Source organism: Talpa occidentalis, unplaced genomic scaffold (assembly GCF_014898055.3).
Source record: "Talpa occidentalis isolate TD23 unplaced genomic scaffold, MPIMG_talOcc4v2.1 talOcc4.4, whole genome shotgun sequence".
NCBI lineage: Eukaryota > Metazoa > Chordata > Mammalia > Eulipotyphla > Talpidae > Talpa > Talpa occidentalis.
This window is the reverse complement of record NW_023604295.1, coordinates 101,525,565-101,553,542: the sequence shown is the minus strand read 5'-3', so window position 1 is coordinate 101,553,542 and position 27,978 is coordinate 101,525,565. Positions and strand designations below refer to the sequence as shown.

At 40.3% G+C, this 27,978-nt stretch overlaps 1 long non-coding RNA gene across 3 annotated transcripts in view; it reads right to left on the bottom strand.

The window, feature by feature from the left end:
- Positions 1–5,185: 5,185 nt before the first annotated feature.
- The window catches only part of LOC119256939 (uncharacterized), a 58,550-nt gene continuing 35,757 nt past the window's right edge, over positions 5,186–27,978 (bottom strand). For 2 of the 3 annotated variants that reach the window (XR_008553956.1, XR_005127930.2), the window contains one exon: positions 5,186–5,471. This is a non-coding gene — a long non-coding RNA (uncharacterized LOC119256939). Of the gene's footprint in view, positions 5,472–17,615; positions 17,641–27,978 lie in introns of those variants that run through there. The other variant, XR_008553957.1, reaches the window with a different exon arrangement.

Sequence of the window (27,978 nt, the reverse complement as noted above, 5' to 3'; positions counted from 1 at the left end):
GTGGGGGAGAGACCTGCACAAATGCTATCTCCCTTCTTTGGTCTAACTGGATCCAAACTGCCAGCTTCATAGAACCTCCTCTTATTTATCCCCCTGAAACCTCTTTGTAGATTTTCAAATAGTTTCAAAGCTTTAACTTTCTACCAACTGTCTTCTCACACTGTCTCTGGTGACAGAGAACAGCAGGTTGGGAGAAGAGTTATGAAATGCATCTTTCCATTTTTAGTAAATTGAAAATTTGTGAAAGCCAGGTATCAGAATAAGTTGAGAAGAAAGATCAAGACAGATATAGGCAAGTAGACTGGCTTGGGTCTCCATGACTGCTCCAAACTCTCCTTCCCAATCATGGGCATTTTCATATATAAGAGAAGCTAAACTTCTTCAGTGGCTTTCTCTGAAGTTAATGGAGTAAAATAGGTTGAACTCTAGCAGTACCCACCACAGGGTAGGCATATGATTGTACCAAAGCTGAGCATTAAAGAGGGTAGTTAAGTTAAAATTTCCAGAAAACATCTAAAGATAAGAAAAACTTAGGAAAACTGGCAAAATGGAGTCTAAAGAGGAGCTTGTAAGACAATGCATGAACTTATTATACTTTGCATCAGAAGTTCTTTTTCCCCTACAAAAGCCAGGCATCCTACTGCTTTCAGAGGAAGGTCCAGTTCATAACCCCCAACTAACAGTGACTGATGATTCTGGGAAGCTGTGGCTTGTGTGTACCAAAGCTCATATGCATATTCTATGACAAAGCAATTTCATCCAAGAGAAACACACCCATAAATTCATTAACCCTCTATTTGATAGTATAAAACCTGAAACTACCCAGATGACCATTAACAGAAGAATGAAGTAATAATGGTGCATTCATTCAAAGAATATTGCACAACAGTGAGATTGAATGAACAAATGAATGAAAGCCATGTGTCAATATGAATACCACCATTATAATATTGAATGAAACACAAAGCAATGAGACACAAAGCACTATTTGCTCATGATTCTGCTTACATAAGTTTTAAAAGCAAGTGAATCACAAATGTGCTGTTTGAAGTCAAGAGAGTACACATTGATGAAAGGATAGCATAGGAAATCCCCAGTAAAATGCTACTCAGCTGTAAAGGAAAAAAAGCCTGCCATTTGCAACAATATGGCTGGAACTTGAGTGCATTATGCAAAGTGAAATAAGTTAGACAGAGAAAGACAATTACTATATAATCTCACTTACATGAACAATCTAATTAAAACCAAACTCACAGGAACAGAAAACAGAAATGGGGGAAATAGTTGAAGGGGGTCAAAACAAACTTCCCATTATAAAACAAAGAAGTCCTGGAATTAAATGTAGGGTATGGTGAGTATAGTTATAGTATTATATATTTGAAAATTGTTTAAAGAATAGATCTTAAAAGTTATCATCATAAAGAAAAAAAAATGTAATTGTGAGGGGAGAGATGTTAACCAAACTTATTACAGTGATTACTTCACAGTCTATACATATATTGATTCATTGCATTGTGCATCTTAAGCTTATACAATGTTATATGCTAATTAAATCCCAATAAAAGCGAGGGGGAAAGTCAAAAGCGTAGTCATATCATTGGAAGGGGAAGTACTGTCAGGATGCGGTAAATACAAAGAGGTGGGTTTGGAGTGCAAATAATCTTTTATTTCTTGAACTCAGTACAGGTTACATACATGTGTTCAGGTAACAAAAATTCACTAAACTGGCATTTGTCATTTTTTCTAAATGAATATTATTATACCTAATTTTTTTAATTACTAAAATATTGCCATACATAAAAAGGTGACTAATGACAAGGCCTCTGAAGAAATGGTTGTGTAGGATGTCTGAGTGAAATGTAGTTCCTTGAGCTGTGGTGATACCACACTCAGGACAAGTGGAAAACAGAATTCTCCCAGTGATGACACTTCATCTCAACAACTGCCTGAAGCCAAAGAAGGAGGGTTTTGAGGTGAATTCTGATTCTAGGATTACTTTAAAGCTGCCCTAGATTTTCGATTCTGGTATTTACAATACTTTAGTCCAAATAATCTGCCACCATGTCTTTTATTATTTATTTATTTATTTTAAGATTTATTTATTTATTTATACAAGCACTGGGTACAGTCAGAAGTACGGGAGGGTGAGAGAATTCACCAGAGCCAGAATGGGGAACAGAACAGGCAGACTGACAAAATACACTGCTGAGGGGAGAAGCGAGCACGGCAGGAGAGGTCTGTCGCGCCATGTGGGACCCTCACCAGTGGCCTGGGATGGAACCAGCGCTGCAGAGGCTGTGGGCAGCTTCGCAGCCCAGCACTCAACTGCTGCACCACCAGGGGAGGCCCAGCCTCCATGTCTTTTAATGAACGTAAAGAGGGTCATCTCTGGCTTCCCCAAATTTTTGATACATCAACCCATCGATGGATTCTCAGAGTTGGTGCCAGCTGTGTTTTAGATAAACTATAGGCCTAGGTTCTTCAATCTGAAATATATCTTGAAGTGGGTTTCTTTAATTGGAAATGCAAGTAAAGATAACCTAGGACCAGGAAACATGCATTGATTGTGTCATCAACTCCTTACACTACAGACAGAAATCAAACTTGGCTCAAATTGTACAACCTCATTATTGACTCAAGCCTATTTAACTCTCTTTCAAAGACTTTAATGCAAGAATCAGGCAGTAAGGAATTCCCTTCTGTCTCACAAAATCACCAGTGACATAAAAAGTATCTGTGCCTTGTACCACTCTGATAGTTTTTAGATGATTTGAATCTGTTTTTGTCTGCTGAATAAACAGAAAGGATGACCAGCATCTACTGCATAAAGATAATGTAGCATTCCCAGAGGGGGCTCACAAAGCAGTGGCTGTCACTAGGAATAGCCAATCACTAGCTAATGTCTGTGCCAGACACTGCTGGTTGGATCCAGCCATTCCCAACTCCCTTCTCCCTTGCCATTTTTCATTGCAGAATAGCAAGGGTTAAATATTTTTCCATCCTCTGCCACAGCTCAAAGTGGTCACACTACACAGTCACTGCCAAGGAGACTTAAACAGAAGTTTTCTGGAAGGTTGTTTTATTGATTAATGGGAAAGCCAACTGGCATTTCTTTTATCACTCTTTGCTGCACTGACTATGAATGATGTCTGGAAGCACAGCCATCCGCTATACAGTACAGTATAAGTCACCCCACTAAAGATGGTGAGGAGGAAAAAGCAGAACCATTGTGGACACAACTCTGAACAAGAAGGAGGATTATGAAGCTATGAGCCAGACGATTTTGTAGAACAATCCTATGAACTAACTAGACAGTAAAATCGTAGTTCTCCCTCTTGTGGGTGCCAGGACATCATGCAGAATTATCCATAAACTAGGCGCTAATTTTTTTGTGGGTCAAGGGGGCCAATTGTTAATAGGCAACTTCTCATGATGCCACAAATGTGACTCAAGGGAGAGGAGGCAGTGCAGCTGTACTATGGGCTACAGGAATCTGAGTCGCTGGTAAATTCAACTTATTGGTCCTGAAGGGCCTGCTTGAGTTGATTATTTGCACTGTGTATATTTTCACTTGATAGTGAATTGCTTCTTAGCATGCTTAAAGGGGCCAATAATACTCAGTTTATGAAGAACAGCTCAGATCACTGGGAGTCCCATGGTCAGATGTTCAGTTACTACCAGAACCATACAGCAATCATGGAGCTTTTTCTCAAAAGAAGAGAGATAAGTTTCTCTCCAGCACCCTAAGGCATTCCATGTAAGTCTTGCCAAAGGACACCTAAAACTTAAGAAACTTCATTTGGCATTGGATCTCCTAGCTCAAAGGGACTAAGTAACAGAGAATCTTGCCCTGAAGACTGGACTTCCTTCAGAGACTTCTCTTTCTCTGAGACCTACTCAAAACTTTTATTTTGCTTGAAAAATGGATCAGAACATCACACTCAGGCATAGTATATGTTCCAAAATCCCAAGATGTCTGAAAAACTGTCCCATCTTCTTAGTGGTATGTGGCACAAGATACAGATACTAGTCCTTCACACTGAAATTCATGTCCAATGTAATCTAGATCCTAAGAACTCTAGTCATATCCCTGAGGCTGTAGGCCCATGAAATATATAGGATTTATCTCTGGTCCTCTGGCACTACCGTATCTTACTAAACCTCCTAAGGTACTTGATGCTTCATGATTTTCATGACTAACAGTGTGGAACGTCAAGTTGATTAGCATCTCTAGGTTAGAATATAGCGAAGAGTGGGAGGGACAACTTAGCCTGAGGAAAACAATGAAGGCATACTGTGTCCCTCACCAGGTGAAAGAAAGCCACTGTTATAATCTGTGTAAATTGATATTGTGCTCAAAGCATTTGCTATACAAGTAGCTATGTAAAAATTTCCAGGGATTGAGTAGATTTGCACCAGGAGAGATTCACATCTGGAACAGCAACTGTAATTGACATTAACACATGATTAAATTCACATATTCAGTCATTCTCCAAGATCTTATCACCATCTGAACAAACCTAGAGGACAAAATTCAAGGGGATGTGTGCATAATGGCTTCACCTGCATCTTTCAAGACTTCAATGGTGACACTACTCTTTGCAGTTTCCCTGAGATAAGGTTTTATTTTTGGCTTACTATTCCAGTAGGATCTTTCTACTTGGACTTTTATACCATAAAAGTCCTCCTTTCTTAGATCGGGAAACAATGTAGGTGTTATACTAGTTGCTGAGTAGGGCTGTTCTAATTATGTGTAAAGAACCAGGAAAAATAAACCCAAGGAGAATATAGAGGACCAGATTACTATGAGATAAAGCCAGGCCCAATTTATCACTTACCCTCCACGAGCTTGCCCTCTGCCTGCAAATCACTGTGGCATTTTATATCCTTAAGTATTGACATTACGCTACAGCCATGCTTAGCAATTCTTGAAATGTCTCAATATTTTCCCATTAGCCTGAGTGCAATCATCTTAGTAGATGGCTTCATATCCCTTTGGAGAATGTGTGGAGGACATGCAGAATTGGTGCTGTAAGGGCCTATTTCAGAAGATCTCAGTTTCCCCTGCAATTAGGGTGGTCTGGGTCTGTGAACTGACTTAGTCTTTGAAACTGGGTGGGACACCTGGATTCTTCATTTACTTATTTTTTTTTTTAAGATTTATTTATTTATACAAGAACCAGAGTACAGGCCAGAGGCGCACGAGGGTGAGAGGATTCACCAGAGACAGAGCAGAGAACAGAACAGGCAGACTGACGAAACACACTGCTGAGGGGAGCAGCGGGTGCGGCAGGAGAGGTCTGTCACGCCATATGGGACCCTTGCTGGCCGGCTGGGATCGAACCCACGCTGCAGAGGCTGCAGACAGCTTCACAGTACTGTGCTCAACTGCCTGCGCCACCAGGGGAGGCCCTGGATTCTTCATTTAGATATGTCTGTCCATGTATCTGCTCACCAGACTGTAGTTTTTCCTGTTATAGAAATTAAATAACATTTTAATAGGCTGCCCATCTATTTCATTCCTAGGGACATTGTGATCAACAAAACACTACCAAATATTTCTACAGGTTAAAACCATACAGATGATGATGACCACTTCCTCCTATGCACTATGGTAATTTTGTCCACCTTGTATCTGGGAATTTGGCACTATCCCTTGACTTCTGCTGTTTTGGAATCCTATCAACCTCTTTGAAATCAGGGAACCATCTCAGTGGCGGCACCTCCCAGCCTACAGATGGTTATGAGGGAACTGTCTGGGATTTCTGGAGTTCCTATGCTCATGCTCACCTCAATACTTTAATTAAGGAAGTGAAACCTGGATCCTTCCACTGAATTTGAAGGGACTGAGTAAATATGAAGACTGCACAGAGTAAATCTACTTCTAATTTTCTGAAGCATTTAGGTTCTTTCTTCTACGTTATTCAAAGGAAGTTTGAGCATCTCAACATCGCTAAATTCAGGTTTCAGTCAACTAACCAAGAACCATATAGATAAATTCAACTTCAGCCACTGTTACAGACGACCCACTGTTATAGAAATGATGCTCTGTCAGTTTATAAATCATTCCCAGATGATTTTTCCAGATTTCTGCTTATTTAAATTAGGAAAATCTTGCAGCTATTTTTGTATATCAGCTATTTTCTCTGGCACAGACATTGCACCTGTCCTCTGGAACATGTAATCTAAATATTTGTTTGTTTTTTAGATAGAATAGATATTTGTTTAGAAAGAATGAGGGTGAAGAACTGGAGACAACAACTCAGGCAAGGATGGTTCTGGAAGGGTAAAGAGAACTGGGACTGGAACCAAACTTTTGTTGTCTTTGGACGAAAGATGAGGAAAAGTGAAAAACCAAAAGAAACTTCCCACTTTTCCTCTTCTTCATTCACTTTCCCTGGAAAAAAATCAAAACTATTAATTTTTTCTGAAGCCCACTCTTGCCTCATTCTCAGTTTAAGCAAATTAGATAAACTGACCCATCTCCAGATCCAGAAGTTTGCCTTAGGATTTAAGCCAATCAGGATATCATATCACATTGATCACAATGAGAAAGGACAACGACGCAATATAACAAATTTCAGTCAAAGTGAATGAGGTACATGAAGACTTTCTTAAGAATTCTGGAACAAAGGCAGAGAAGAACTTAGGGCTGATCTTGAAAAGATGGAGCTACTACCAGTATCTTGCCGGAACTTGAGTCTCAGTATACAGTTAACACATGAAAGAGAGCAAAGCTGAGACAATCCAGACTTGGTGACATTGTTTGAGCCCCCATCAAACTTTGCCTGAAACCAGAATTATCGCAGAACATTTCTATTTTATCAGCATTCACTCCCTTTTTGTTGGATTAATGGATGTTTTTGTCATCTACTCAACACATTGCTTTAGAGAACTGTCACCAAACAGCAGTATCTACTTATGAGATAGTGACCATCTACTGGTTCTCCAATAATTGCATTTATGGCTAAGGCTAGAGCATAGGTCAATTCTCCACAGAAGAATCAAATTTAGGAGCTGGGTCTCTAATTAATATGATGCTGATATCCAAATGAATTTATCTAACAAGCCTACTATGGATTTAAATGTGCCAACATCAAGAGTATTAGAGGTAGTTCTAAAACATAAACACATACAAAGTAGAATGTTACAAAATAAGGACAGAAATCTGAAAAATGGGAAACATAAGAATAGATGCTGGCAGGAGCCTGTAACTGAGCCTGTGCTAACTCTGTGCTTCCTGACAGTGAAGAAGAAAAGAGAAACAAGCTGACTTATATGAGTCCTCACATTGTGATGAAACTAAGCTCACAAGTTTGTTTGCAGAAAAAAGAAGGCATCAATATTCATTCAGCACCTACAATGTGGCAAGCAATTCCCATCTACTATTTCATTCTCTCCTCCCAGTAACTCGGTGGGGTGAATGTTAGTTTCCAAGATTTAGGGATAAGAAAGCAGAGGTTCATAAAAATTAAATACTTAACCTGCAATCTCAGCTATCAAAAGTGATAGAGCCAGGATTTGTGCTGAAATCTGGTACCTGGATCAATGCCCATATCTATCCACCATCTCCTAAAATTGAAGGTTATGTGTAAATCATGGAAATACACGGATGCTTATTTAATACCTAAGTGAATTCAAGGATCTTTACATTTGTGGTTATAGTCCATCTTCCCAACAGTCGAGAAAAGTAATCACACAACCCTCATGTTACATATAGGAAAGTCATGTTGTCTTTCTTGATGCTGAAAAAAACAAAGTTCTAAAAGGAAGGCTCTTCAAATAAAAGATATTGATTACTTGATGGACAATGTCTTTAACTTCAACTTGACAAAAACCAGGGCACTTTTCCAGATGAATGGTTCTTACATAAGTGGAAAATCATTAAATTCTAGCTCCGCAGTGGCATGTCTGTGAGGGAATCAAAACAGCCCAGGCCTAGCATTTTGGTTTCTGATGACCTTGCTAAATAAGAACACATAGCTGATGGGATTCAGGAAAATGGGGGACTGGCTTGTTGTTCCAACTGTCTCTTTCATTGCCGACATCTTGAGCAGGCCTGTGGGAAGCCTAGGTCTCTGTATATCTGTGCTGGATCCTCTAGACTGAAACTAGAATGATCTTTCTAAAACGCAAATCTGATTTTGACATTATCCTTCTTAACCCTTATGAAAGCTGCACATTGCCTTTGGGACAAAGTCCAAGATTCTTAATGTGTTACTTTGTGACTAAACCCTCATACTCTGGACTCATACTCTGGACTCATACTCTTTTTCCCCAAACTCGACATTACAGTCACAACGAGATACTTCTGGCCCCCCACTGCACCCTCCTTTCACTTTTTGACATTTTTCTTCTTCCTTTAAGGTCCTCACCCTACCCCTTCTACTCCCCCCTGGACCTTCTCCTTTTGTCTGGCTTGTACCTATCACACTTCTGCAGCCAGATCAGGTCTTGCCTGAATCAGGAAGCTTTCTCTGATTTCTGATTCTGGACTGAGTTGATCACAGTCCCTAAGCTCCTTCCATCTTGGATCCTCTACCCCAAAGCATCTTTATTTCTTTTTGCATTGCACCCCATCATTTCTCTTCCAAGGTCTCATAGGCAACTACTGCAAGGTGCTTATTGGATGAACCAGTCAATGAAATGAATAATTGGAGTGTCTCGAGCATGACAAGTCTATACTAAAGGAAATTTCCGTAAACTTTTGTGACTGCATGTACAGAAAGAGGAGATAACTGCTTGCTGGGCAAACTTGAATTCTGACCTAGACATATGGATTAAGCCTTGGACAAAAATTAATAATGTACTAGAAAGCATTCAAAATAAGCTGAAGTTTAGTCATTAAAAGATGATATCACCATGGACTTGTGGCTTCTGAGCCAGGGTGATGATAAAAAGTATTTAATATTCCTGCTCCAGGAATATCAGGCCTGGCCTGGCCTGGGTTCAGAGGTGAGGAGACAAGTGACCACAGTTGCCAGAATTTGAGAAGCTTGAAGGCAGAGAACAAGATTTGTCAATGCTCAGCTTTATTTCTGATTGTCTTTTCCTCCATTGTGGAAGGAGAGATTTTAATGTAGGTCTATCCCTAACACAATCTCCAGAACTGCAAGCAGAGAGCCCGAGAGAGCAGGTGTCACTGGTACACTGGGCAGAGCCAACATCAACTATCGCATTTACTCCAATTCCTCCATCCCTAGTTCTCCAACCATCAGTGGAACAAGGTGGTGTAATTTGAGTCGCCATCAAAAGCTCCTCTACTTTGGGGGCCCTGCCACCTTGGGACTAATCTCCAACTTTCTGGGCCCCAGATTTCTCATCTGTGAAATGGGGATAAATATCCCTACCTGCCCTTCCTACCTCAGGGGTTGTCATGAGGATCAAATAAGATAATGGCTGTGTAAGAGCTTTGAAAACTGTAAAGTGCTATGGAAATGCCAGAGAGTGTGATCAAGAAACAGCGGCTGCCCCCACACTTACTTCAAAGGGGAGAAACAGGGTGGGGAAGGCTGACACGCTCTGCTTTTGAAGTGCACAAGAGCAGCTCTCTGCAGAGAAAAAACAGCGTTGCTGCTTAAAAGGCAACTTTCAAAACAACCATTTTCTCTCTGAAGGGAGAATATAGTTGGGAGTACTTCAAAGGCTGGGGAAATTTTCCAGAAAAAAAATGACGTTCTCAATCCAACTTTTAGTCAAGTCAGTTATTAAAAAACCTTCAGAACTCTTCACTTATTTAAAAAGAATTTTAATGCATTTAAAAATTAAAAAACGTTAAGAGGGGCAGACAAAGGCACTGTTTTCCTCATGATCCTAGGATCACACTACAGAAGGTGGACATAATGAGTCTGCCCATCGGTCACTGCTTCCTCTGATTAAACATTCACTCCAAGGCTTTCCTCCCCATCCTGATAAATTTCATACCAGGAATAAGTCACCAGGAATAGGCCCTTATCGTCCCCTATCCATCTCTGACACCTAGCTATCAAGCACAGTGCGATTATTTATTCGGTTTTTCTTTCTCTTTCCTTTAAATATGGCAGCCTACAAAAGATCAACTTCAAGAGAAGCCAGTGCAGAATTATAATATCCTACTTAAAGGGGAAAGTATCCCCACATTTTACAACAACTAAATCCAGAACTAAATAAAGCTTCAATCGAGGCTCTAGCGGGCAGTGAATAACAATGCAAGAGTCCTGGCCTTGATGGCCAGGAGGTCAGCCAACTGGAATTTGGCCAAACCTATATAGAAATATGACCATGCCCTTCTCCTAGCTCCCTGTCCATTCCCACTACCCGCATTGCTGAGGATGCAGCCTGAGACTGAGGTCACCAAGGTCCTGCGGAACCGATTTTACTTCAAACCCCAGGGCACTGATTCTCCAGGTTCCTGTGGACACCAGGCCAATATGGTTACTCGGAAACATGTCTCATCTTCCCCATGGGGTATAGCCCTACCTCCAGAATATGATTAAATTAGTTACCTTTTAGACAACATACAATTCTCAGTTGGGCATCTGCATTATTCTTATTAAATCTACACAGCCAGGAGCAGAGGGTGTACAGTAGAGGATGTGGAAAGAATCCACTTTTCCTAAAGAGGCAACCCACATAAAGGAAGCTCTTTCTGTCCTCACTCCCCACCAGAGTTTATTTTTGCAAAGGACTTTGAAGGCAGCATTTAAAGAAATCTCAGTGGTCTGAAGTCAGAGAACAGCACTGCCAAGGGAAGATTAGTCCCTAGGAATGGAGAAAGAACGCCCTCAAGCAGGGTGATGTCATAGAAGAAACAGTCTGAGCCCCAGCTCTTCTGCCGAGGTTTTAAGCAACCCCATTTAATTAAAGTTGTGCCTCGTGCTGGCATGAGAGCAATGGAAGTGTCAGTTTGCTTGTCAGGAGCGCCGCTGCCCGGAGCACGGATCTGAGTCCTGGTGGCCGAGCGCCAGGCTTCATCTCCAGCGCAGATGGGAAGGCCAGGGGTAATTACCCCACCCTGGCCAGTAGCCTTCCCGGGTGAAATTACAGAAAAGTAGGAGACAGCGGCTCCATCTGATTCTTATTCAGCATCATTTCCAGGGAAAGGATGAAGACAATGAAGCATGACATTCTGATTTGGGCAGGAATGCCGCCCCGAACCTTTCTACTCCGTGGACTGCTTTGCAGGAGACTAAGTCAGAGCAAGCAAGCCGTGAATTGGTCCCACAGTGGTCCACTCTGGCCCTCAGCTACACAAATGTAATTGGTTTATTGACCTGTCTGAACTCTGCAGAGCACACACATAGAAGAGCTTTTCCTCTGCCTCTGCCTTCACTTGTGCTTTGTCAAATCTCCCTTTCCCGTCTTTCTGGTACGACTCGGGCAATTCTGGGCTTTCTGGCCACTTCCAGTCTAGGTTGCAACTTTAGATTTACCATCCTCATTGGTAGACCAAGTTTTGGCCAGAGGGACCGGAGTAAGGATGTCCCTATGTCATCTGTTCTCTCACTCACTCCCATATTTGTGTCCCTGTATTGAAGAGGATAACCTGGCCTTGGTGTGTAAGCCAGTGGCCAATGTGCCCAACAACCTTTCTGAGAATCCCCTCTCGCTGGCCCACCCATGCAGCTATAGAGCTGATTCTTCTTACTCAGTCTCTCCATGTTCCAAAGGGACAAGTGAGGAGCATTTGTGTCTTTGAGGGACTACTAGCACCCCATCTTCTCTTCATTCACACTACCCCACAGTTCCTCCTTGTATGTATGCACCTTTGAGCAGCCCCAGAAAAGGTTCTGTGATGCTGCCCTCCACCCCACCCCCAATCACCCATTTTGGAGATTAGGAAATTCAGATTCAGTAAGCATAGGACACCTTAGGGTCACCAAGAGTCTGCAGGAAAGGGGCATCAGAATGCGCTGCTGAGTGTGCAACTTGTATGAAGTGGATGTTGATTGACACGAGAGGTCACTATGTGCAGTTCTGAGGTTATTGGGAAACTTGGTTCTGTGCCAACTTAATGACTAGGATCAGCATGTGACTGACAAAGAGTGAATGTGACCTTGGGCTTGCATTAATTTTGGTGATAATGATAAAAAGAAAAAAATAACAAGGCTGTACTGAGCACTATATGTTGGGCATTTCTTGTGCAGTGCTTCACTTTTCTTTCTTTCTTTCTTTTTTTTTTTTTTTTGGTGGGACCCTTGCCGGTGGTCGGGGATTGAACTGGCGCTGCAGAGGCTGCAGGCAGCCTCGCAACCCAGCGCTCAACTGCTGCGCCACCAAGGGAGGCCCTGCTTCACATTTTTTTTTAACCCACCATTTTACTCCAGTTTTTGCTGGGATAACGACCTTTTTGCAAGTATAACCTGAGCATGCCTTGTCTCTCAGCTGCACCTATCACTCTTGCTTATGACGACTTCTTAGATTCCTTAGTGTGGGTAATTTAGAAATTTGCTGCCACTTTCAGACGTGTCACAAAGCGTGGGAAAGTCAACACACAGGAAGGCTATCAATAGATAGGGCAACGATAAATGTTCCCCTTTCCATCCTCCAGATGGAAAATTCAAGATACACTGCTTTGCAGAGGACTCCAGCAGGACTGAGCCCCAATTGGCAACAGTGACCAATTCAAGAACATCCATGGATTAGCTTTCTTTCCTTCCTGCTTCACTCTTCCCACGACCAGCATGTGACTCTCTCTCAGTCCCCCGTTCTTATTTCCTGCCATTTCTTCCTCAGATAAATTCCCTGCCTGTAATTTTTTCTCAGGCTCTAGAGGTGGCTCAGGCTAGGTTGATTAATCATGTTAGTCATGTATTAAGTACTTTACATGGATTGTCTGCTTTAACCCTCAAGCAACCCTATGAGGTAAGTACTATTTTTATCCTTCTTTGACAGATCAAGAAAATGAGATACAGAGAAGTGAAATTACAGAAGCACAGTGCCCTGGTTTGCGGGAGGCAGGTGGCAGATTTTGAAGAGCCCAGGGAACTCAGGTGAGAACTTTCCCCCAACCTGGAGTTCTCTGTTCAGTTCTGGGTTCCGATCCCATAACAGTGAGTACGTCCACAAGAAATGCCCAGGATGATGAGGGAAAGCAAAACCCAGCCTTAGAAGATATGGTAGCTGAGCCCAGAACACATTCTGAAAGGGTTTGAGAGCAGACTCTTCCTATGGAAAAGAGGACTGTTTGTTCTGAGTCAACTGAGAAGCCAGAGCAACCACCCTACAAGGCGGCAGCTCAGCACTTTCTGACAGAGCTGCCCAGTCACAGAGTGCATAACCCTCGCAGGCAGCAGGCTCCGTGCTGCAGATGGGAGACCTAAGGGGACGGAGCCTGTCATCTCTTGGGAGAGTTGTAAGGAGAATCCTATGTGGAAATTCCATCAGAACTGGGTAGGACTCTAACCTGTGACTGACACAGATTTACTTCATTCACCAGGCAGACAGGCTTGGCAGTCCCTGGGCTTCCTTTGAATCTTCACTGCTGTTAAAGCCCCCAAGAGGTGGGATTTTCCTGGGGTACAGGAGGTACAAGATGTCTTTCAGGACAGAAAAGACATTGCTGCTTGCAGAATGAAGAGGGCCTTGCCTCTCCAGGTGAAAACCTGCCTAGAGGCACAAATAAAATGCCCACTAAATGTCTGTGACATGCAAATGAGTTGACATCATCGGCCTTAAGCCATCTGTAAGCTCCAAACTGGCCTGATTTAGCTCAGCTTGGCCTCAAATCTTCCTTGATGTGCTTGGAGCATCTTCCTGACTACGGATGTCACTTCCCTCAAAACCCAGCCAACGTTCTTCAAACACAGAAAGGGAAACTGGAGCTAGAAACAGATCAGACTGCACCCAAGAAATGGGTGACTGGGCCTGGTGAGTAGATTGCTTGCGGTCTCTGGAGGAACTGTGAGCACTAAGTGGATAGTCAAATCCCCCTCCCCCATTTTGCAACCAAACACCCCTAGACTTAAAATTAGGACTAAACAGAATTAAACTCTAACCAGTCTTTGTTCTCACTCCCTCATACCTCCTCCTTGTGATTAACCTTTAACTGGACACTAATGCATTTCTCTCCAACTGCATTCAAGAAACTTGGAAAATTGATTATGTTACATCTTTAACAAAAAAGCTCTGTCCCGCATTGAGATTGATAGTAACATCAAAAATAAGCATCTGCTGATCATTAGGAGCTGATAGCCCAAGGATGCCCTTCCTGCTGAGGAACCACACTCCTTGTGATGACTGGACTGCCCAGCACCTCCTCAAGCCTGAAAATTTGAAGCCCCCTCTCCTTTACTCCCTCACATTCCTTCCCCCCTTATATAGTAACAGCCTTTCCACCATTTGGGGAACTGGTTTTCAGAGCGTTAGTCCTGCCAACTCCTGGTGGTGACATCAAATAAACTCCTTTATGAATAAGCAATCTTGTGGGAGAGTTCGGCTTTCCGGAAAGCAAGGATAGGACCTGGTTTGGTTGCCTGGGAGTGGATGGAAAGCTTCCTGCTCAGAGCTGGCCAGGCAAGACTTCACCCACAGACACGAGAGGAGGAAGGAGTGTGCCACCGACTTTTCCCATTACATGTGGTGAAGTCCGGTGGTTAGGCGGAAGTGGGCCATTACCTTACCACAGAGCCTCCAAGAGAAGATGGGGCTGGAGCACAGGCAGTTTATAGGGGAATTTAAGGAAATGAGTGAGTCTCAGGCCATGTTAGATGAGGTCAGTACCCTCATCAGGCACTCTCTATTTTCTACACCTGAGTCCATACTGACTTTGTGTACAATCAGTGTGAGTGACCTCTGGTCCTGGGTGGTTTTGCCCAGTGTCTGGAGAAGGAGGTTCACACAGTTAGGAAGTTCCAAGGAAAGTGAACAAATCAGTGTTTTAGGGCTTCGGGATATCCCAACTCCAGCCTAGCAACTCTTCTTTTCTGGAGGAAAAAGCGCCTTAGCAATCAAGGTTTTTTCAGACTGAAAGGATGCCCTGGAAGTGTTGGTCCCCCTCTCACCCTTGCTCAGCCAAGGGGGAAGGAACATAATTGGGCACTGCCATGTTCTCTTCATTCCAGGCCACCTCCTGGCAGGATGGATGCCAACTCACATGACCTGGGACAGATATAGGACTGCTCTGTGCAAATGAATATGGAATAGCAGTAAATAATTGGAAGTTAAAATCACACATAGTACATCCAATATGATGCACAAAATAAGACATGATAGGTGGATGATACATAAATAATAGATACAGAGATGATAGACAATAGACTATATAGAGGGATAAAAGACATTACAGGGTAGGGAAAAAGTAGATGACAGAAAATGTACATGAGCATTTTCCCCACGAACAGAGTGCGTTCTGGAACCCCTTTTTATTTTATCTATCTATCTATCTATCTATCTATTTATTTATTTATTTATTTTTAATTGTATATATTTTTACATCATTCTTCATTTGTGTACAATGTATGTTTTCTCATCTCAGTTATAGTCCCCTTGAAATTCCTACCACCAATTCACCCATGTACCATTACCATAGTCCCTTGTGCTCTTTACGCCCCTGTTTTTATCCTACTCCCCTCTCTCACCCTGTAGAATGCCCTTTTTAAAGATCATAATGACTACTTTGCTCTGTCATAAATGTATAGGATTTGGGGAAAGGATTTAGGAGGCAGTCCCAGTAAAAAATGATAATGACTTGGATTAGGATAACTGTGCCTCAGAAGGAGATAAGTGGATAGATTAAGGCTGTTTATGAGAGAACTGCCAGAATTTGATGGTTGGTGGATGTGGTACTTGACAGAGAGGAACAGTCAGGAAAGACTTCCAGGTTTCTGTTCAAGACTGAGTAGAGATGTCATTTATTAAGGTAACAAACACTAAGGTGGAACATATATTGTACTTTGCCAATTTCATGAATAAGGTTCTGTAGGGTTTTGTGGTATTCTTTAAGGTTTCCTACTCAAGAATTTTGTTGACTGTGAATAATGACAGGTTTAATTATTGGTTCATAAACTCTGTAGCTTCATTTCTATATCTTGCCTAATTACAATGGCTACAACCTCCAACACCATGTTGAATAAGGTTAATGAGAGAGACTATCCTTGCTTTGATACTAATTTTAGATGGCAAGTATTAAACACAATGTTTAGCTGAAGGATTTTTTTTTTCTAAATGTTCTTTATCAGGTCAAGGATATTTTCCATCTATTCCTAGCTTCTGAGAATTTTTATCATGAATAGTTGTTGATTTTTTTCAAAATATTTTTCAAATATTTTTCTATATCTATTGAAGTAATCAAACTTCCTTTTATTTTATTAAAAAGTAAATTATACTATTTTAAAAATGCTAAACCAAGTTGCATTCCAGGTATAATCTCACTGGTCAATATATTACTATTTTTATACAATGTTGGATCCAATTTGCTGAGATTTTGTGTCTATGTTAATACCTAGTTCTTCTTACTTATAATATATATGACCTTTATAGCTAAGATGTGGTCTTTGAGGGTCTTATCTGAATATTACAGAGATGCAGCAAGGGCTCTTCTCCAGCTTGTAGTGTCCTGTCACTGCAGGGCCTCTTCTATCTCATTCAGCTTGGCTTTTGTCCTGTAGCAGCTGCTCCCTGCTGGGCATTCCTGGTTCTAGCTCTGGTTTCTCACAGATGTTCTTACAATCTATGTCAGCAGTCTCAAACTCTAATACCTGCCTCCTCAGTTCAGTGTAAGAATGGTCCACCTGGCGCCAGGTCTCTGCACTATGGTAGAAAAGTATAAAGAAAAAACCTGATGTGCTTGGGACCAGTTCATATTTCCCTCTCTCAAGGCTTACAATTCTGCTCTGCGTTTTGTCCAATACCATAAAAATCACATGTATTTGTTCACTTTTATATATGAGGATGAGGAGGAGGGGGAGGTTGATGAAGATGATGATGATTTTGGTAATAAGGGTGATGTGGTTCTATTTTTCTGCCGGGCACTAAGTTTTAAATTCTGGGCAACATGCCCTTCAACTTAGAAAGTTCTTTAATTTCTTTATAGATAAATATCTCCTATTTTAACTGTTCTTTCTTTTGCAAATTCCTATTATTTAGATTTTGAATTTCTGAGACATTCCTAAAATGCTCTGTGATTTCTCCTCCGTTATATCTCTTCTTTATGTTCACTTTCTCTCTAACTCTATCTTCCTGTTATTCCCAATAATCCTATTATTGCATTTTCCACTTTTATCATCATCTTTTTGACCTTCAAGATTATATATTTGTCCCCCAAATGTTAACATTTAGAGCCTCTTCTTTTTTTGTTTCATGGAGAGAATATCTTCTATTACTTGTCAGATTATATTCATGGTAGGGTTGATTTGTTTCAGATTTTCCTATTCTTACATTTTCTCCAAGTTACATATCTTCTTACTTGTTTGGGTCTCTATGTTTTAAGTTTGAGGACTTCTTCCATTTTCTGGTCACCCTTGATTGCTTATGTTTCACATTAGGAAACTGAAGTTCTGATTGGCAGCTCTATGCAACTTGCTAAAGCTTCTCTGGAGTGGATGTCACGCAGTGGGGTTCTGGTTGAATTTTTCTTTGGGAAACATCAGTTCCATTATCTTTAGGTATGTATTCCTAAGCTGGTCAGAGTACATAGGATTGAAGATTCTTCTGCTCTTCTCCCTGGAAGTTAAGATCTGGATGTCAGCATTTGGGGAGCAGAGTATGAAAGGGAGCTGGTGGTCTTGTTGTTCAGTAAATAAACTTGCATGCAATCCCCCTTTTTTACATACACTGACCTTTCTTCACATGGGCCTGATCCCCTCAAACAGAAACCCTCTCTTCTCTTTCCATAAAATAAGCCTTCCGGAAGGATGGAAAAGGGACAGAAGTCTACCTTCTTGGAGTAAAAGGGGTCTAAAGAGATACATTCATCCTGACTTTAATTTCCACTCCCAAAGATTCCAGGAACAGTGATTGCTGAGCCTTTTGAGAGTTTGAGGTTGGAAACTGGTTTGCTTTTCGACGCTCCCCACTGTGGTCTTCAGATTCCATTTTCTTTATGTTAAGGTCAAATGAGGTTTGTACACCTGCAATCCAGCTTTCAAACATTTTGTTGCTGCTTCTCTAATAGTCTATTTATCCTTGAAGATCTATGCTATACATTTATTGCCATATATATGGAGTTTTGAAGAAGATTCCACTTTTTTTAACGGACAATTCAAATGATGACTTGATGAATACCTAAACTAGAATTTATAGCCTACAGTTACCAATAGGAAACAAGCATGAGGACTTACCAGGTTTTCCAAAAATAGGCTATGTTCAAATGAATATAAATCTTTCTCCAGCCCCCACAACAGTAAAGTAAAAGAGCAGATATTTAAGCACTTCTACCTGCTATAGATGGTGAGCTTAGAAATTCATTGCCACAATGATTGGGTACAGGCTATGTTTAACATACAGTTGTTTTCCCAAATGTTCAGAAAAATCTTGGGAAACAGATTCATATAGATGCCATAAAGGAGCAGGGATCGGGGACCCATCCAGGAGTGAACCCATCTTTCTCCACTGCAGTCCTTGACTCCTACGTCCACCCACATTCTGAACTTAATACGCAGAATCTCCTCTCAGGCTCTTTGCCAGCCTACCTCAAGTCAAACTCAGCAGAAAGTTGTGTTTCCATTATCATGTCTGGTTGATGGACAAAGCATCCCTGTGTCTAGGTAAAGTAATTCAGGACTCCATGACTAGCTATTTTCCCAGCTATCGAACACAGGGAAGGAAACTACAGTGGCCATCATCTATTTCCAAAGTTTTGAGGAGAGACTATTTCTCTTAAGACCTTCTTTCCTAAGAAAATGAACACCTTTTTCACTATCTGCAGCCATTAGAAGGTGGAAAAGACTTTAACACAAATAGACCACCACATCAAGCTACTTGTGCATCCGGAGGCAGGAGGTTGATCTCTTCCTGGTGCTGGGCCCCATATACTATAACTGACCCCACCCAGCAGCTTCCAGCACCCAGTCTCTCTGAGCCCATTCTCTAAGTCAGGGACACAGCATGGAAACCACACTCAACCTAAAGCAGCCTCCAGACTCCAGAATTCCGTGGACGTGGGCAGATCATCTCCTCAGACCTGCTCCGTTCCACTCATCAATAGGGTACACCAGCAAATACAGAAAGGGCTGGGGACAGAGCCTTATCAGGTGGAAATTTCTTCTAAAGGTTGAGAGATTTCATTTTGATCCTGTCTTCAGCATGTTATGACACAGCAATGTCATGATCACTTCACAGCCATGGACGGAATTATTTTCACTGGCATCTTTCATTTCTGATCCTCTCATCTTCATGTGTCTGCCTGCTGACAAACCAGACCTGTCAGAGCCACCTGTCACTGTAGGAGGAAAAATACCTTTTTGACGACTGTATCTTCCTCTGGCATACTTTCTGTATTCAATGTCTGCTTCCCAGTCTGTTCATGACACTGCTGTTATTTCAAAAGGCCTCATGAAACTCTCCAAAAAGGAATCTCAAACCCAATTAATTTAAATTCATTCTTGTGTTGAATGTGCCATATGATATATTAGGAGGGAATGTATGTACCATAAAGTTAAGCCATAGAGGCTTTTGTTGTGGAGAACAGCCTCCCTCATTAAAGGTAAGCCCAGGGGCCTCCAAGGACCTTAGCAAGGAAGGGCACCAGAAGGTGACTTACTTGGTCTAAATAGAGGTGGGAGAGGGAAGCTTGGTTCTGATTCTGACCTTAGCCTTCTACTGGTAGAAGAATTTTTCTAGAGGGGAAAAAAATTGCCTTTCCCATTTTCCCTTTAAACACCACTTGATGATAATAATAACTTGCCCTTCTCGCCATCAGTCTTACCGTCCCCTTGGATGGCGGACTCACATCAGGACCCAGGAGTTTTCTGCTGAACAACAAAATCTAAGCTTGTTCTATCGCCTGACTCCTGAGTCAGGCTGCTTTTGTTTGTTTTAACTTTTGTTTCAATAAATACCAACAGAAAATGAAAAGAAAATACAATTGATAGAGAAGACATCCACTGGAGAATTTCTTGTTCTCCAAGCTCAATAGCGACCTTTGAGCTTCAGATTTGGGATGATGGTCTATGTATATGCATTGTCCCGTCTCCCTGCAGGATAGCACAAAGTGTCACTGACATTTGACAAAACAAAAAGAATAAATCCGTGGCAGGACTTAAATATAAGGAACAGGGTCATCAAAGGAGCAGAAATGATAAAAAATTTTATGGGAAATAGAATACAGATGTGACTGGATAGTTCCCATTTGAAACCATGAGGGAGAATTTTCTAACTCTAGTGGGTACACTCTACTTTTTGGGGAGCCCCACAGGGTCTCCCAGTTTGAGTCACATGCTTATCATTTAAAAAAGCAAGCACTCACCCAAAATTTAGGTAAATTTATTTATAAAGTATATATATATGTGTGTGTATATATATACACACACTATACACACATACACTACTTAGAACATATTTCAACACAATTCATATTTGGGTGAGATTAATCACTAATGATCATGAATAATTCAGTTTACAAGTTGTCTTCATAATAGTTTTAAACTTTAGGGGACAAATTATCAACAGATCTCTGAAGTTACCACTATTTCCATCACATATTATAATGAATGAAAGATAGAAGTATTGACTTTGCTATTCTGCAATTGTTTACTAGTGTTGACATTTCAAAATTCTCTTTGATTCATATTTTCTAGACCAGAATTTTTAATCACTTAACCATTTTGCAAAGATTAGATTTTTTTAATGTAATATATTATCCATAAATCTCTTTAACCAAGAAGAAGAAGACATAAAATGCAATTCATCACAAGACAATAAAACAAGCAAACAAGCAGATTAAGGAACTCTTATTCTACCTCAGGAATGACAGTCCATATATTAAAATTAGTGAGTTTTATTGTCTTTCATATTTTAGATGAAAATTCATATCAGCAGAAGTTCTATAATATTCCCAAGAATCCACTCATTTAAACCACAGGGAGAGGACCCACCAATGGCATCTACTAGGTTATTGTCTATCATCCAAGTGAGTTGACTTGGTACCTTCCTGGCTATAGGAAGGTACTTACTTGGCAGAACCCATGGCTCATGATATGGATGTAGGGAAAGTGAAAAAGAAAGACTGGGTATCTCAGATTAACGGAAATGATGGCAGTTTCACTCAAGAGTAAAACACAATAAAGTGCTGTGACAAGGGTCAAATCCAATGTATTTAGGCAGTGGGGGGAAGTATACACCTGCTTGTCTACCAAACTCAACATCAGTCTGCCCCCTAGGCCTTATAGACAGAGGCAAAGTCTTCCTCAAGTGCCATCCCTACCAAACAGCCTTGTTTATCATTCATAAATATGAAAAGGCAGCTGGGATCTTGAGGACTGTAGGAAAATCAGCAACATGGAAGAGAAAGCCAAAATGAACCAAACAAGAACATATTCAAGAAATCAAGGGGGAGAAGAAAGAAAGGAAAAGAAAGTAACTTAAAAACTATACTACTTACTTGTATTCTTAGCATTATTTGAGGAAGCGTTTAAAAGTAGCAATCAGAGGGGGAGAAAAATGCTTCTGATTTGAAATTTTGAGATAAAAATCAAAAAGCATGGCATCAAAACAATAGAATAAACATTAATGCAAACCAGAACAGCAAATGGTAAGATAAGGAAAACTTCCATAGCAAAAAGCCAGAGATTGAAACTAAAAGAGCAAACATTTTTTTCAAATTTATTTTATTTATTTATGCATACAAGAGCTGGGGTGTAGGCCAGGGTGGAGGAGGGATGAGAGGCTTCACCAGAGACAGAGTAGTGAGCAGAACAGGCAGATTGACTGAAATACACTGCTGAGGGGAGCAGCAGGAAAGACAGGAGAGGTCTGCTGCACCATGTGGGTCAGCTCCCTGGGTGGGGATCAAACTTGTGCTGCAGTGACTGCTGATTGCTTCATAGTGCTGGGATTTAACCCCTTGTGCCACCAGGGAGGCCATAAACATTATTTTTAAGTGAAGGAAGAAAGAATAAAAAGAAAGAATAAAAATACATTTATTAGGACTTCCAGAATGAGCTACTATAGTCATTTAAGATGAGGAAATTATTAGAGAAAAATGGTAGTCACTTCTAGTGACTTACATAGTTGTAAGATTATTTTTCCTGACTTGTCCTTGCTAAGCACAAATATAATCCCTATAAATGGAGCAAGAAACAATCAAAGAATTCTGAATGGTAGGAAGAGAAAGGTAAAAGATGTGAGACTTCAAGACTAGAGCAACAACACAGAGGTGGGCTTCTTGCACCCCTTACCCAACAAGGGGGGAAAACTCTGATGTGGCATCTCCCCACCCTCAACCTAGCAATAGAAGACAATGGATTCATTCTTCACAGAGATCCAGTGGGGGTCCCTCTGAAAACATTAGGTGAGTACAACACCACTGGCAAGGAGAATTGATTGGGAACCCCATCAGAATCAGCAGCCAGGTCCCCATTATCTGAAGTTTCCCTTTTCCACAAAGAGACATATGCAGTGGTCAGTGAAGCCAGAGATGCAGTTACAGCAGCTGGCCTGATCTGTGAAGGCTCTGTGTCCCCAAGAGCCCAAACTTTCCCCCTACATTCAGAGACACCTGGGGATGGGAAGTGGATGAAGAAGTGCAGGTGAGGAAGTATTAGCCGGGGGGTATCGAGTATATTCTTTCCTTACTTAGCCATCGAGATTAGCCCTTTCCTTACTTAGCCATACAAGATAGCCCTGGCAAAGCGTTTTTCCCAGGCAACACCACTAGTGGAATCCAGTGATACCAGACATACTAAGTAGACAAAAATAACACCTGAAATACTTTGAAAATTAACCTGCCTTTGCAACCACAGCCTATAGAAGTAGGCTAATGCCTGCATAATAAGCCTAAATGGGAGACCATCATCCCAGATGTAGAGGAGAAAGACAATGGGGCTGAGTCTTTGGAGAAATAATAGCTGAAAACTTACCAAATTTGGTGGAAGATATAAACTTACAGATCCAAGAAGCTAAGTAAACCCCCAAAAGGAATAAACTCAAAAAAAAAATCATGCCAAAACACCAAAATCAAACTTAAAAAAATAATAAAGATAAAGAAAAAAATATCTTGAAAACAGTCAGAGAGATAGAACACATTACCTGTATGGAACACCCATTTGAAAGACAGTGGGTTTCTCATCTGAAGCCAGGAAGGACAGAAAGAAGTACTGAAAGGAAAGAAGTGTGAGTTGCAAATTAATTATCTGCTGAAACTCTCTTCCAGGAATGAAGGGGAAATAACATTCTCAGACAAAGGAAATTTTTAAAACTGTATCACTAGCAAACATATTCTCAAAGATTGGCTAAAGAAATTTCTTCAAACTGAAGAAAATGAAAAAAAAAAAAAAAGAATGAATCTTGGGGTTTCAGGAAAGAAGAATGGAAAGAGCAGAAATTTGGGTACATAAAATAGGCTTTCTCTTCATGAGCTTTATAAATCTCAATAGGTTATTGAACCAAAATCATAACAGCGTCTTATGCTCAAGACAATAATTATGCAAAATGGAGAAGACAAAGAGATCTGAATGATTTATTATGAAGGTTTTCACACCTCAATGGAAATGGCAAACTCTGGTGCCAGTGTGGTTAGCTAAATAATAGGTGCTCAAGGACAAACAGATCTTAATCCCCTGAACTTGTGAATTTATCATTTTACAGGGGAGATTCTGAAGATGTGATTAAGTGAAAGGTCTTGCTGTGGGGAAATGATCTTGTATTATGCTTGGGAAACAATGTAATTGCAAGGGTCCGCTATAAGAAGAGGGAGGGATCAGAGTCAGAGAGAGACGATGGAAGCGTAGAAGCAGAGCTCAAAAGGAGAGATAACATACTGCTTATTTTGATGTCAAAGAAGGTGTCAGGCCAAAAATATAGAAAATCTTTAGGGATAATTTTCATAACCTTGGATTTGGCAATGGTTTATGAGATATGACGCATGCAAAAAACAATAAAAGAAAAAATCTACAAATTAGACTTCATCAAAATAAACATTTTGTACTACAAAATACACTACAAAGTGAAAAAACAACCTACATGTTTTCAGATCATATATGTCCAGATTATTATAAAGAAGTCATCAACAATATGGCAACTGATTCAATTTAGAAATGGAAAAAAGAGTTGAATATTTCTAAATAAGATACACAAATGACCAACAAGCACAGGAAAAGATGCTCAGAGTCACTAGCCATTAGAGAAGTACACATCAAAACCATGAGATGCTACTTCACACCCTCTAATATAACTATTGTCGAGAAGTAGAAAATAACAAGTGTTGGTGAAAACGTAGAGAATTTGTAGTGTTTCTATATTGTTGGTGCAATGTGAAGTCTCATAGTAGCTGTAGAAAAGAATGTGACAGTTCTTCAAAAAATTAAACTGACTAGAATTGACTCAGCAGTTCCATTCATAAGTATATACCTAGAGAATTGAAAAACGTTCTCAAACAAAACATGTGCACAGATGTTCCTGGCAGCATTATTCATAATGGCCAAAAGGTGGAAATAACCCAAATGTCCATCAACTAATAAATGGATACACAAAAATGTGGTCCAGCCATTTCATTGAATACAATGAAAATACTAGTCAAGCATAAAAAGAAAGTGCTGGTATATGCTACAACATGGTTGAACCTCGAAATCATTATGCTAAGTGAAAGAAGCTGATACAAAAGGTCATATATTGTAGGATTCTGTTTACACAAAATATCCAGAATAGGTAAATTCATAGAGACATAAAACAGATTGTTATTTGCAAGGGGTTCTGTTGAAGGGAGAAAGCTAGTGAGGGCATAATAGTTATGTGTTTCCATTTGGAGTGAAGACAATTTTTCTGGATCTTAGCAGAGGTGATGGTTGTACATTGTGAATATACTAAATACTACTGGATTGTACATTTTAAAATGGTTAATTTTATGTTATGTGAATGTTATTAAAAAAAGCCAGTCCCAAACTGTCTGATTATATTTGGTATGATTACATGCTGTATGGTTCCATTTACATAATGGTTTTGAAATTACAAAATGTTAGAGACAGAGAATAGATGGTGGGTTGCAGGGGTGGAATATAGAAGGGAAACAAGCCCAGTTATAAAAGGCCTACAGCAGTAATCTTTGTGGCATCAGAAATGTTTGGTATCTCTGTTGGGGTGATAGACAAACAAACATACAGAAATAATAAAATTGTACTGAATTTATTTGCACACATACGTGAGTACAAAAAAGACCAGGGGGGATATCAGAAAAATATTGATGGATTATATTAATGTCAGTATCTTGCATGTGAGATCATATGAGAATTCTGTAAAAATGGGGAAACTAGGCAAAGCATACAAGAGACCTCTCTTGTATGTAGTAGTATTTCAAACTGCATGTGAATCTGCAAAAATTATAATTATAGGTAGTGAGATACATACAGTCTAGTGGTGAGGGGATATGAGCAGTAAACCATGAACAAATAAACACATATGTAGTACGTAAATGTGAAATATGGTGGCTATAGTATTTGAAAGATATTTTATAGAAATAGTAAAGGCCTTTCCAATAACAACATTCAATCAAATTTTAAGCAAAAGTGATATTCATCTTACTCAAGATATTCTATATGGCAAACCAAGTAAGAGGAGAAAAGAATGCTTACACCAAATGATAAAAAGAACAGTCTAGAAATAGGGTCCAATAGTCATGAACTATCAAGAGATACCATTATGGTACTTGCATGAAAATAGATGACTGGATCAAGAAGATGTGATACATATACACCATGGAATATTACTCAGCTTTCAAAAAAGATAAACACATGCAATTTGCAGCAACATGGATGGCACTGGAAGGGATCATGCTCAGCGAAATAAACCAGAAAGAAAAAAAAAAATACCGGATGGTCTCACTCATAGCAGGAATCTAGAAAACTTAAATAAGGGACCAGGAAAATGAATAACTATAAGAAAGTGAAAATCAAAATCAACAAAAAACTATGAACCAGAGATACTCTATGGGGGGAGGGATTGGGGTCAAAATAAGGGGGTTGCAATTGTATGGGGAATATAAAAATAAAATTTATTTAAAAATTAAAATTGAAATTCCTTAATGGTTAAATAAAGGCACATCTACCCTCTACTAATAAGGAAAATAAATACTAGACAAAAATAAATGCTAGGCAAAACAGTAGCCAGTTTTAGAAATCCTTCTTTCTCTACTCCCTCAGCTTTCTGTAGTACAAATGTATACAAACACAGATCAAGTTTGCAGGGTAGAGTTGGACAGTAAGCCAACAGTGTTTTTCTGAAGATTAAGTAAGGTTATATTATTTATTCATGTGTCTAATTTGCCATTTAACACATAGTAGCCATTAGTGCATTTCAAGATAGTATAAGCAATGCTGCAGTAACAAATAAACTTCCAAGTCTCCTGCTCTTGACATAAAATGGTCTATTTATTATTCACATAAGTTGTAATGCAGGTCTCGTAGCCTTCCTCCATCTTGCAGCTGAACACATGGCATATGAAAACTCAAATTGAATGCAGCCAGGATGAAGGTTTGGAAGCTTTTGTAATGTTTGTGTGAGTCTGGAACCAAATCGTAACATCATTCTACCTGTGTCTTAATTGTCACAGTTTTGTCATATGGCTCTAAACTAACTGCAAAGGAAGCTGGGGTACATGGCCTCTCTATGTGTCCAAGGGGACAAAAGGGTGTAGAGACCACTTGTCACCGTGTTCCCCCAGCGTTCAGTGAATGGGAACTCTGTCCTCCTGCAACAGATGTTGTTTTCACTATTACTTCTGATGCCCTAACAATAACAATCCCAATCTAATGCTATCAGGACAAATCGCTTTTTATTATTTCAGTTTGTACAATAACCCTACCAAATAAGTGTATAATTTATCATTATAAATGAAGGCTCAGAAAGATGGAAATTGCCTGAAGTCACAAGCTAGTAAATATTTGTCTTATTCCCAGCACTTCTGCCACTAAAAAGGGAGAGTTTCCCTCCAAAGGGCTGGGAAGCCCCAACACAGGCTCCCTGGCAGATGCCAGCCTTTCTCAGCTCTACACTACCTGCTTGGTATATAACCATCGGAACATCTGTGATTTTTTTTCTCCACAGTAATTTTTCCTTTGATTTACTGGTTGTGGTAAAATTGTTGTTCTATAATGGTCAAGTCTGGAGGATATTTCTCTTAAAGAGAAAATTGCCCTAAATAAAAACGAATCATACTAAAATCCCTTCTCTCCCAATGAAATTATTCTCCTGTATTTTGTTCTCCTTGTGTGCACACCAAAAGAGCTTCTTCAGTCTATTATTTCCCAATTACCTCCTCTAGTGTTAGCTGAGAACAGAGATGGAGGATGAGATCATAAAGCTCATAACATTTGATCTTTTCCAGGCTTCCGCAAACCTGTGAATCACTTTCATAAGCTAAATCAATATCAGGTGTCACCTGGTGGCAGGTAAGGGCAATTCGATGGCTTTTCTAATACCTTGCTGGCATTGATTTTCCCACATATCAGGAGAGAGGAAACTGACTAGGGAATGAAGGAGCGTGCCAAGGCAAAGTCACCAAGCACATCTGCAGGTCTGGGCAGGAGAGCTCAGAGTTCATATCCGCCTTGACTTCACCCCCATATACCAGCCTCTCCCAGTTATGCCTACTCCTTTCAGGTCCACCAGCCTAGAGAGCAATGCTTGGCACTTTGGTGCAAGAGTCAATATGGATCACCCACTTGCCAACTAGAAATATAATACTCCTGCTTTCTGTTTAAAAGGGCTGGGTGCTCCATAGGGTATGATTAAAAAATGATTTGGAAGAATGTGATGGAAAACAATGATTTGCAAAATTTGGTCCTGACCACTGGCATCACTGTTGCCTGGGAATTTCATTGGAACGCAAATTCTCAGGGGCCATATCTGCTG